Here is a 13479-nt window from a genome sequence, read left to right on the forward strand (position 1 = left end):
CTCTGTGCTTCCATATATCTGTCAAGACATTCAAATTTTTTCAGAAATATGATAGTCTGTATGCATGTCTTTATCTCACATTAAAAGGGAAATAACTGGAAGGGCAGAATTATCCTTTCCTCTCTACTTACAGTGTCTAGGACAGGGTTTGACACTTAATACGGGTCCAGAAAGTGTTGTACGTTTAGCCTTTCAGAGGATGAGAATGTTATACATAATGCTTTTAGCTCTTAACAACAGAGAAATTTGGCTTTTAATAATAAAGTAATTCTTGAGTCAAATGAAACATAAGATAAAAATTATTTTTTGATCAGGTTAATTAAGTGCTTGGAGTTCACAGAGTTATGGTTAGTTTTTCCTTCTGTGCCCTGCAGAAAGAATAATCCATCAAAATAATTCCATATTTGGTTCATTCTAGAATTTTAATATAATTAAAAAATTTACTCTCTGGATGATTCTGTTAGGTCTGTTTTCCCCCAAAATCTTTTTTTAAATTAAATTTTATTTTTTAAAATTTTGTTATAGTTGATTTACAATGTCGTGTTAGTTTCAGGTGTACAACAAAGTGATTCTGTTAGACATATACATGTATTCATTCTTTTTGAGCTTCTTTTCCCATATAGGTTATTACAGAATATTGAGTAGAGTTCCCTGTGCTCTACAGTAGGTCCTTCTTGGTTATCTATTTTATATACAGTAATATGTGTATGCTAATCCCAACTCCTAATTTATCCCTCTTCCCCCACCACCACCAGATTTCCCCTTTGGTAACCATAAATTTGATGTAAATAAGTTCATTTATATCATTTTTTAAAAAAATTAGATTCCGCATATGAGTGATATCATATATTTTCCTTTCTCTGACTTACTTCAGTTAGTATGGTAATCTCCAGGTCCATCCTTGTTACTGCAAATGGCATTGTTTCATTCTTTTTAATGGCTAATATTCCATTGTATATATGTACCACATCATCTTTGTCCAGTCATCTGTCGATGGACATTTACATTGCTTCCATGTCTTGGCTATCGTAAACAATGCTGCAGTGAACATCAGGGTGCATGTATCCTATGAAACCATGGTTTTCTCCAGATATATGCCTAGGACTGGGATGCTGGATCATATGGTAGCTCTATTTTTAATTTTGTAAGGAACCTCCATACTGTTCTCCGTAGTGGCCATACCAATTTACATTCCTACCAACAGTGAAGGAGGGTTCCCTTTTCTCCACACCCTCTCCAGCATTTATTGTTTGTAGACCTTTTGATGATGGCCATTCTGACTGGTGTGAGGTGATACCTCATTGTAGTTTTGATTTGCATTTCTCTGATAGTGATGTTGAGCATCTTTTCATGTGCTTTTTGGCTATCTGTATATCTTCTTTGGAGAAATATCTATTTAGATCTTCTGCCCATTTTTTGATTGGGTCGTTTGTTTTTTTGACATAGAGCTGTATGAGCTGTTTATTTGGGAGACTAATCCCTTGTCAGTTGCTTCATTTGCAAATATTTTCTCGCATTCTGTGGGTTGTCTTTTTGTTTTGTTTATGGTTTCCTTTGCTGTGCAAAAACTTTTAAGTTTAATTAGGTCCCATTTGTTTATTCTTGTTTTTGTTTTCATTACTTTAGGAGGTGGATCCAAAAAAGATATTGGTTTGACTTATGTCATGGAGTGTTCTGCCTATGTTTTCTTTTAAGAGTTTTATAGTTTATGGCCTTACATTTAGGTCTTTGATCCATTTTGAGTTTATTTTTGTGTATGATATTAATGTTCTAATTTCATTCTTTTACATGTAGCTGTCCAGTTTTCCCAGCACCATTTATTGAAGAGACTATCTTTTTTTCATTGTATATTCTTGCCTTCTTTGTCATAGATAAATTGACCATAGGTTCATGGGTTTATTTCTGGGCTTTCTATCCTGTTCCATTGATCTATATTTCTGTTTTTGTGCCAGTACCATACTGTTTTGATTACTGTAGCTTTGTCGTATAGCCTGGAGCCAGGGAGCCCAGTTCCTCCAGCTCCACTTATCTTTCTCAGGATTACTTTGGCTGTTCATCCTCCGAAATCTTTACAGTCACTGCTTCAATTTGTATCTGGTTGTATGGAAAGGAAAGCCACTCAGGGTATCTCAGATAAAGGGTAGTTAATCACAGGAGTATGTGTGGGGAAGTTAGGGAGACAGGGACTCCAGAATAAGAGCCACTGTGCATTGCAGACTCAGGGAGTATGAAGCAGAGGACAGTTCTTGACCCAAGGCAGCGCCAGAAAGCTGTCATGCTCTTCCGCTAGCATAACTCAGGGCTGTGGCCCACAGTGGGTTGGCACTCTTGCGTCAGGTGCCCATCTGAAGTTCAATCAGCAATCTGGGGGAGGGTCCAGTTACAAGTGGACAAAACTTAGAAAGTTTCCTCAGCCATCAGGAAGCACTCAGTCAACTTGAGAATTAATAATTTACTCACAAGTCATTCTCCTTATATACCCTCTAGTAAAGGCAAAGAGAAAACTGCTCTTTCTGTTCTTAATTAGTTATTTGGTTCCCATATGTCTACCAAAGTGATCATAAAGGCAATTTAATAAAACAAAAAACAAAGTCATTAAAATTCTCTTACACCCTGATTTTTAAAAATGCATGCTGCTCCCTTTAGGTTTTCTTTTTTTCTTTTTTCCATTGGTTGGAAGTTTTCCTGGTGTTTCTTCTAGAATGTCCATACTCAGGGTTATTTGCATGACACAATGAGGGGTAAATCTCATGGAGACTGCCAGTCTGCAAAGACACCAAGCATGTGTTTAAGTTAAGAGAATTTACAGAGTCCTGAGTTCATAAACTTGAGATTTGTTAGTAACATGTTTCTTAATGCCCGGTGGGATAAGGTCTTTCGGCCATGAACCCCATATAGTCACTTCCTTGGACTTACACTGCAGTTTGCAATGAAGATTTTTCATGTCTTTTCTAGGAGTATTTTAAGTCAAAAATGTGGCTGGGATTAAAAAGCAAAACAGAGAATAATTTGACAGCTCTTCAGTTTATGCTTATCAGAAAAAGAGAGGTGAGAAGCAAGCAACAAGGGTACCAAGACAGAGAGGAGAATGCACCATTATGTTCCAAGCCCTTTATTTGTATTTGTCTATTTCATCCCCACAAAACCCTCTAAAATCAGCATTATTATCTTTACTTTTACAGTTAAAAAATGGGTGTTCAGAGAAGTTAGGACACTTATCCAAGATTAGGCAGTTGATAATTGGATTTGGTATTTGGGTCATAGTCTGCCCGTAGGTCCCAAGATAGTGGCAGAACCTCAAAAGCAGTGGTTCCCACACTGAGTGATCCATGGGTCACAGCAAGAGAAAGGCGGTACTGAGCACATTGAGACTGTTTTCTCTAATTCATTATCTACCGTTTTTCCCTTTAAGGCTGTTCTGCCCCTGAATACCTCCTGGTAGTTATAATGGCATTAGGGCTTCCTATTTTGAGGGGAAAAACTCATCTAATACTTAAACTGGAATTTTTAGCGCACCAATCTTTGAGCACCTGAAGGTTGCCTTCGAATTGTTATTGAGATGCCTCTTATGAAATTGATCTGTACTAGGCATCTATCAGTGCTAGTACAATCTGCTAGGGTAAGTTATGCATCACAGTGGCTTTCGTAAATGTTGAGAGGTGTTCCTGGGAAAAACAGTTTGACTTCCACACACAAAATATTCCACTGAAAAGGTTTTCTCCCAATCTTTGAGGAGCTCCATTCTTTCTTTTCGATTGACTGGACGTCCCGTCAGAGAGAGAGAGAGAGAGAGAGAGAGAGAGAGAGAGAGAGAGAGAGAGAGAGTGTGTGTGTGTGTGTGTGTGTGTGTGTGTGTGTGTGTGCATGCACGTGATGTGACCCCACACTTTATACACATACTGGGCTCAGGTGCAGAGCAAGTCAGAGGAGGTGAGACAGAAAATTGTGGCTGCCTTTTGGGGACACTGAATTTGAATATGCAACCTCTTGTTCCTTATTGAAACAGACCCAAAATAAAATGCTGTGGATGAAATGATTTTTGACACTGTAGCTATAACCATAGACTGTAGAAAAGAATAGAAAATTGCAACTTCCTGTGGAGCATTAGAGCTTTGAATTTTTTTTTCACTTTGGTGTGTCACATAACACTTCTTGTTTCTACATATTTGGAGGCTAATGGTATAAACTTCTTATCAATTTATTTTTTATTAAAACGTGGAATAAAATATGATTACAGGAGGAGTCTTCTTGACATCAACATAAAATATGTTGGTGGGATTGGAACGCTGAGCAGAAAAGGCAAAACGCGAAAGAAAGTGGGTTCTGGACTCTTGACAGTAGCAAGCAGTGGACCCTGGAGGGGGCAGGAAGCGGGGTAGAACTTAGCTTCTCTCATGTTTTCAATGAAGTATGTCTTGTTAAAACTATTAAATGAGGAGGGAACTGAGGAAGCATTTTTGAAGACTGTGAAGCAGTATTTCATGTTTAAAAGCTGCTTTGCTGTTATAAATTTTAATGATAAGTAGGAGCCAAGGGTTGCTGTTAAATAAATAAATATTTATTGAGCATCTACTGTGCGAGCCTCCCTGCTAGGATAGTTATACAACAGCTCTAATTTTCCCCTCTTTTTCCGGACCCAAAACAAACATTGTGCAAATATTGTGCCATGAATAACTTGGAAGTAACATATTCACGTTCTTGCTGAAATCATACTAACAGGACTCATGGCTTCATCGCTCAGCTTTGTGGGTATTAACTGATGATGAAACTGATAAATCACATTACAATTGGACATTTTCTGTATCTGAGAGTTTGTAAAAGTGGAATTAATTTTTTTAGGTCAAGCAGCCCTCTACTAATAAAGGTAATAACTCATCATTTCTGTGGGACAAATCATCTGAGATTTTCAGGTCATTTGGAGAGGATTCCATGCAGCTTGCCACACTATGAGAAGGGCGGTGGGGGCACAGAGTCCCGATGATGCTCCAGATGTCTCAGAGAGTGGGAAAGGAGGGACCACCGCAGAGCACGGGTGATGGGGGTGGTCAGGAAACTGGCGCTCCCAGAGGCCATTTGGCCACCAGCAAAACACACAACCGTCTCTATCAAGTTAAGAGTTACCTGATCTAGGCTTCAGAACACCATGCACTTAACAGTGTCTACAAAAACAAAGTGTTTGGTTTTCTAAAAGTTAAGTGTATGTGTTTGTGAGAGAGAGACCTATAATGGGTTTGTGTTCCACGTAGTCTTTTTTTTAAATTTTTAGTTTTTTATTGATGTATAGTTGATTTACAACATTTCAGGTATACAGCAAAGTGATTCAGTTATACATATATGTATATATCTATTCTTTTTCAGAGTCTTTTCCATTATAGGTTATTACAAGATACTGAATATAGTTCCCTAGACTATACAGTAGGTCCTTGTTCATCTGTTTTATATATAGTAGTGTGTACATGTTAATCCCCAATTCTAACTTTATCCCTCCCCCTCCCTTCCCCTTTGGTAACCATAGTTTGTTTTCTATATCTGTGAGTGTATTTCTGTTTTGTTAATAAGTTCATTTACATTATTTTTTAGAGTCCACATATAAGTGATTTCATACGGTTATCTGTTTTTCTCTGCCTGACTTACTTCACTTAGTATGATAATCTCTAGGTCCATCCATGTTGCTGCGGATGGCATTATTTCATCTGTAGTCTTTTGAAATATATCCTTAGGTCAGGGTTTCCTGACCTTGGCACCATTGACATTTGGGGCCAGATAACTGTTTATTGTTGGGGGGCTGTCCTGTGCGTTGTAGGATATTTAACAACATTCCTGGCCTCTGCCCTCTAGACTCCAGTAGCACCCCCAGTCACAACAATCAAAAATGCTTCTAGATGTTGCCCAGTATCTGCTGGGGACAAAATCACTCCTGGTTAAAAACCACGGCCTTTGATGGTACTACCTAATGTAAATGATTACTACTGTGTATCAGGTATTCTTCTGAGCCCTTTAGTTGTGTTAACTCATTAATTCTCACAGCTGCTTTGTAAAGTGCATTCTGTTGTCATCCCCATTTCCAGATGAGAAACTGATTCACAGAAGGTTAAATAATGTGCAGTTATAATTTCACCCCCTCAGCCTGGCTGCCGAGCTCTACAACCTTCACTAACTATTCTTTTTTGTTCTGCATCAGTAATTTGTGCCTACTAATGAACCATGCATTTTAACACCCTGTGAGTTTCTCTTCTAGGTACCTTAAATTTTGTTTTTTTCCATTGTTTTTGTTTATTTTTTTCTTTAATAGAGGGAGGTTGTGTATTGTTCCACAGGGCCTGGTGGCTCTCTCCGTGACCCCTTGGCTGTTTGAAATGGAGTGAGCTCTAGGCAAGTTCCTTTGCAACATCAAGCAAAGAAGCACGTTAATATATAAATGCCAGTGAATTAATTAAGGAGGCTCTCACAGGGGCAAAGCACTGGGAACTCATCTATTTTTGTCCTTGGTCAGCTGTGCTGTATCCAAAGCATTAGGGCCTAATGGCTCCCCCTCCGTGTTGTCACGCTCATGGCTTCTTGATCTCATTTGCCTTCTCCTGCCTGCTTTAGCCTGACTTTAGCCTCCTCTCAGAATGAGATTATTTTCCATTACACTATGACTATTATTTGCTTAATGAACCAAATTCAGGAAGCAGAATAACTTTTAGAACGAAACCCTCCAAATCCTGGAAAACGTAGTTGCCTTGGGGAATCAAGAAACCTGGCCAAAGCTACGAGTCCCAAGGATGAGAAACACTTCCTAACAGCAAAGGAGAGGAGCTAGTCCGTGTGCGGGTGTGCTCCCCACCAGTGTGTGGCTCACAGTCTCAGTTACAGAAATGCACCTGGCAACAGTAGGAGCCTGGAATAAACGTCTCTCTTCTTTTCACAAAACAACTTATTGAGGCTAAATCAATATTTAATTAATCTTTAAAAGAGATTTCAGAGACAAGTCCGACTGCAGTTTTGAAGAAAAAAAAAAAAAATCTTTACTTTCTCTTTAAAAAGTCTTTTTCAGAGTTCTGGTAAAGGGCCTTGTATACAATCTTGACCAGCAGAGGGCTTCCATACCTGACAAATGATGCCTGAACAGAACAAAAGGGACCAGGAAAATTTCTTTAATAACATCTTCCTTTTTCTTTTTTGCTTTTTCTCCCACTTTTATCACCAAAGCCCTTTCAAATTGAGTTTCTACCCAACTACAAAACGTTGATTTTTTTTTCCCCTGCATGTATTGTATAGGGTACAATCAGGCCTCCTTCGTTTGTGTAAAAAAAAAAAAAAAAAGTAAGGTTAGAATTGTGGGAATGTTTTCTGCTTATTTGGTTAGATAAAGGCTGTGCCTAGAGTGATTGATATTTTAAAGAAATTTACAAATCAAAGAGAATGAAGAGACTGTTCATTGCTAAACATCATTAAGAGAAATAGCCTCTTTTTTCTGCATATGTCACATGAAACATTAGCTTTGGAATAACGTTATTATTTATCTCTTGCAACTGTTCTTGAATCTTCTTTTCGGTACCTGGCTGCCACAGAAACTCTTTTATCAGACCACTGCTCTCGATCCCCTTTTTACATTCTAGTCCTTTTTAACATTTAGAAAACTTTAGATTCTGAAAACACACCCAAGACTGGTAAGGGCTGGCTCAGAGTATTCTGAACACGTGAAAGAGAGGAGCTGTAGATGGTGTGTGGATACGTCGGTGCGTGTGGATACGTCGGTGCATGTGGATACGTTGGTGCTTGTTTATGCCCTCCCCACGAGATGGTGCCCACAAGCTGTTGAAATTGAGAGTGATCACTGGCTAATCTGGTGAATGCTTCAGTGCAAATGTGGGGATGTGTAGAGGGGCACCCTAGCAATCTTCTCTCTGCCACGTAGCCTGCACATTGTCACTGAAGTCCTCAAAGGTAATGCCCTCCCTTGGTATTCAAGAGAGTTCTGTAACAGCAGTACTTCGGGCACCCTTGGTCTAGTGGGGAAGTGGTGAGCAGTTTCCTTGCTAACAGCACATAGGTAGGTGCTCATTTGTACTGGTCTCACTTCTGAGCTGTTTGTAGTGATAGGAAATATTACCAAGGTAAGGTATTTGTGAAGGTGCAGCCCTTTGATTCTAAGGACAAAACTGGAATTAAGTTCTGATTTATAGAAACTGTGTCTCATGTAATGAATTATTCTCCTTTCCATGTTGGCTGCTCGACCTCTCGTGGCCATAATGACTAGACTCACCTCCAGTGAGGGTTCAGGTCTCATAATGCCTATAAGTGTGTTCCCCTCATTTTTCCACTTTCGTTTATTGAATGTATTTTTGTCAGGTATTTGCATTCTTTGGGGTGCCCAGGAGAATATAAAAATAAATATAGAAATCCCAAATCCTGGAGTAGAGTGGTCATGCTAAAGCGTAACACAATTTCATAATGTCTGGAGCCAGAAATATTTTCACTGGAGTCATTTTGAGGAAGGCTAATGACCTATCCTCTCTTAATCTATGGAAAAAGTAGTAGGTTTTGTCTTTCAGGTTTGTGAGTGAAACAATTGGGGCAGAATTAAAAGGGTAGTAGATCTGGAATCAGGAAACTAGAGTTTGCCTGTGGAGAGGCAATATTTTATGGCCATGGAGTGGGTGGGCTTTGGGCAAATGGTTCACTTGAATTCCACCACCCCCCCAAAGGTCACTGGATGACCTTGCTTAGTTACTTTACTTCTCTGTACCTCAGTTGTGTCAACTGTGAAAAAGAGGACCATTTAGTCCCTGCCTCACTGGGTCATAAGGATTAATTGAAATAATACATGTCAAATGCTGAGAAGGTGCCTGCTACATAGTAAAACCTCAGTAAATCCTTTTGTTACTGTGACAGTTATCTGGTTCTGTCACTTTTATTGGAGTTGTCACGCCAGCTGAGTCGAGGCTTCCTCACTCTCCCCCCACCAATAATAATATCACCTTATAATCCTCTTGTGAAGCCTAAGGAAGATAACTGTGAATGAATCTGTAGTTGCAGAGCCCTGAGGAAAAGTAACGTGGTACTAGTGTTGCCTTCTTAGTGCATGTTTTAGTTTGTGTTCCAAAAAGTGCGCGGCTTAGCATTGAAAGGCACTTAGGGCTGCTTGGCTTTATTACGGTGGGTGAGTTGGGAAACTTATTCAGAGAGGTGAAAAATACAGCTAAATTGATACCTCTGCCCTTCGATGCTTTCTTTGTTATTTTGTAATGTCATTCAAGTATTGTTCTTTGGCATTGACCTATGACATTTTTAATACTTCATTGCAGAGAACGGACATACATCTTTGATCAAATTGGGGGACATCAGAAGGAGGAGGAGAGACTGTGTTAGGTCACCCAGGAGTGAGATTGAAGGTGACTGAGGTGGCAAGGCAGAGGGGGGCCACCTAACACTCATGAGAAACAGTTTTGGGAAAATGACAAAAGAGGAGGTGGGCGTTAGTTTAAGACCCAGGGATTTCTATTCATATGTGTCTCTTACTATCGAGGGTACAGTATCAGCAGGTGGCTTGCATTTCTAACCAACCCTGCTCTCTCATTTCCCTGGTGATATGTTATGGTTTCCACACCTCAGTGTGTGTTTTTCTTAGCACACTCCTTGGTCTGATTAAGAACAGGAATGTCAGGGGTCACTTTACCATCCTCTGCATCTGACCTTGGTTTATGTTCGTCGCCTCTCCTCTCTCTGAAGTCTAACAAAAAGCAGAGCAGGAAAGATATTGGGCAGATGCTTAACAGACCAGGGATGCTTAAAGTCAGAGCTACACTTTAAAGAACAATAACAACAAAATTCAAACTCAGCTTTTACTGTTTTGGTTATCAATGTTGAAAATATTTCTCAGATGACTTAATGTGTTAATATAGCTCAGATACTTGTTCCATTAATTAATCACACCCTGCACCCTTCAACTGTTTTGACCCACACTCTTCCCTGAACTCACTGTACTTTTTCATTCTTCCATACTTTGCTCATGAATGCTTTCTGTCATGAAAGTGACAAACCAACTGCCTATCTTCAAGAGTAAATCCACTGATGTGGTTTATTTGCTTTGTGTAGTTTAAAAAAATTGAGTTAGTTGCAAATACCTCAGAAGCAAATTTTGATTTTGCGTATAATTATGGATTTCCACATTATGATGAAAAGTCAGAAGATCTGGTGATTCAGCTCATGGTCCTCCGTAGCAGTGGACAGAACTACGTGGTGGCTGCCACCATTGACAGATATAAACCCTGTAGTTGGTCACGGTTGCCACCACGCCCATCTGCTTTTCTTTCCCTTGGCTGGATTCATTCCCTTAAAGTATCTGTCTCTATCCTGTAAGGTCTGATCGTAAGACCTTGGATTAGAGGTTGGATCATCCCTCAGTGTTTCCTGGGTCGGCTCAAGCCCCTGTGTTTCCTCTAGTGAGCTGCTAGAACAGTATTTGATTTCCTTCTTGCTCTGAATTGTAAGGAGTTGCTTTGTAAATTTGTCTCCTCAACTCACACCGTCATCTTTTAAGGGCAAAATCTGGTCCCTTCCCATTTATCTCTGATTGCACCAAGTATACAGTTTCCTCCACTTACACGTGTCTTTCAGCATATTTTCCTGGGTACAGAATGAACCGGCTGAGTGATAGTAGGAGCCTCGGAATGAGTTATTGCCCTATCACTGGCCTTTATGTTCTCCTCTGCAGTCATGTAATTAAGAAGGCATTCACAGTATGCTTTATAGCGCTATCAAAGTTTCCAAAATGAATAAAATAGCATCATCATTAATAATTTGAGTTCATCATCTTTGACCCAAAGGCATCCCACACTAGAGACTGCAAATATTATTTTAAGCAGTTTAATGGATTACCGGGAGAGTAACTAATGGATTAACAGGTCAAATAAATTAATGGGTAAATTGATGTGAACATGTGGTTGGACGACTTTCCAGTTGTAGTTGTAACTGTAAAAGGCAGACACCCTGAGGGGGAATTAAGCAGTAGCAACAAACACTATTATCATTAGAATTTCCGGAAGCAAGCATAACAGACAGGATGTTTTCTAATGAAACTGTAAAACAATTAGAATAGCTCTTTGGAGCTTTGGTGGCTTTTTTTGTTTGGTTTGGTTTTTTTTCCTAGTGCTTCCAAAGGAAGAAGCTGGATTTAGAGTGTCAGCCAGTTAAAGTATCACAATTATTATAAGTAATCATCTATTTGAGAGACAAAAAGACGGACAGCAAAGTAGACAGTTAAACATGTGCTCCATAAATATGCATAAATCCGACACCATCTGCCACATTATCCAATTTGACTAGTTGTCTTTATATACTAACCACATAAATCAGATTAAAAGGGTTCCCTGAAGCAATGTTCCTGGTAATGACTGGGTAAAAGATCTTAATTCTTTCTCTAAGACTTCAGTTCTCATGTTTCTCTTGACAAAATAACATACGTTCCTTTTGGGGGTAAAGAATCCGTTAATTTTGCTGTATAATAAACCACCTTAGAACGTAGTAACTTCAACTGACAGCTGTTCATTTAGCTCATGATTCTGCTGGACAAGTTTTTCTGGGCTGGGTTGAATTTGGCTGATTTTAGATGGGCTGCCTCCTTCTATGGTTAACTGACAGGTGGGGTGTGGTGGACAGGGCTGGCTAGGGCCTCACTCATGTATCCGGAGATTGGCTGTTGACTTGGGCATGGGTGACGTATTTTCCATCGTTCCACAGGCTAAGCCTGGGCTCATTCACATGGGCTGCTAAGAACAGCAAGAGAGGGCAGGCACCAGCGTGCAAGCACATTTTAAGTTCTGCCTCACAATTACTATTGAACAACTGGCCAAAGCAGGTTTGCGGTTACTTTAAATATATTTGGCCACTTTTTTTAAAAAAATAAGACTTCCTATAATCAATAAATTACCTGTTTAGGCACAAGGAGAGAAAAAGTGGTTTGTAATTTCAATACAGTATTCATTTTGAATAATATAGAAAATAATAAATGATAAGTCTTTTGAAGTTGTGTCAATCTATGTATTTTCTTTTTAATTAATTAATTTATTGATTTTTGGCTGCATTGGGTCTTCGTTGCTGCACGTGGGCTTTCTTTAGTTGCGGCGAGCGGGGCTACTCTTCGTTGTGGTGCGCGAGCTTCTCATTGCGGTGGCTTCTCTTGTTGCAGAGCACAGGCTCTAGGTGTGCAGGCTTCAGTAATTGGGGCATGTGGGCTCAGTAGTTGTGGCTTGCGGGCTCTAGAGTGCAGGCTCAGTAGTTGTGCTGCATGGTCTTAGTTGCTCCGCGGCATGTGGGATCTTCCCGGACCAGGGATGGAACCCGTGTCCCCTGCATTGGCAGGTGGATTCTTAACCACTGCGCCACCAGGGAAGTCCTGTATTTTTATACATACAAATATTATACAGATATAAAAATGGGTGTCACAATTTTGCATGTTTATTTCCCTTGCATCATCAATTTCTCATCTATAAAAAGAACATGCTGAAAAGTACCTACCCCATAGAGCTGTTTCTCTGAATGTTGTCTGTGAGGGGTGATACGGAACAGCCAAGGTGCTTCTGCTGCTGTCATTTTGGTTACACAGTAGTGATGACATCAATCACAGTATCTCCCTGAGAAGTCAGATTTTCATTGTACAAAACTGGACTTTTGAATTTCACAGATGAGTAAATTTAAATAAAAGCATTGAGGCAACACAGTTTCTGATTAAAATAAATTCTAGTAAAGTCTTTTAAACACACATGCACAGCTTCTTTGTCACCATCTACTTTAACACCTGTAAGAAAGGCATTTTATTTTAGTACTAGAGTAGAGAGGACTTAAAGGATAGTCCTTTGAGGTAGAAAAACAGACTATTGTGTGAAACGTAGTCTATGTTTTCCTCATTGCTTATAAATACTTTGTCATGGAGCAGTTCTGGTTCACAAGCCTGTATTTCAGATGGTTCCATCAAGACTGCCATTTCACCTACTCTATTTCCAAGTCAGTATAGGAACACTTTTCAGGAGCTTTGTGAGTTTGATGTAAGCTGAATTACTTTCCACTGGATGCCCAAACCATTTTCTCTAATGAGCACCTCCCTTTTCATAAACATGTACGAGAACTGCCCTTCTTTCACCTAACTGCTGGCTACTTTCTTAAAGATGGTGATCCAGTCTTATTAAAAATCCTGTGAGCTGATCACTCATTAAACTAAGTGATACAGGAGGAAACTGAGGCTCAGAGCGTCTGAGGAATTTGCTTGAATTTTTTGCTTTATGTAACTCATTAGTCTAAGCTGGGATTTGAACCCACGCCTCTGACACCAAGTGTGTTTCTTTGGCTCCTGATGCTCTTGTTCTGGCAGCCCACAGCTGTGATGTCCCTATCAATGTGAGATTCAGTTCAGCGGGCTACCTTCTGTTGTTCACCAGTTCTCCACCTGGGCGCTCTCTGTACCCTTGGCTCTTGTGCCCCCTGGACTCTAGTGTC

The sequence above is a fragment of the Leucopleurus acutus genome, assembly GCF_964270905.1.
Source record: "Leucopleurus acutus genome assembly, chromosome: 5".
NCBI lineage: Eukaryota > Metazoa > Chordata > Mammalia > Artiodactyla > Delphinidae > Leucopleurus > Leucopleurus acutus.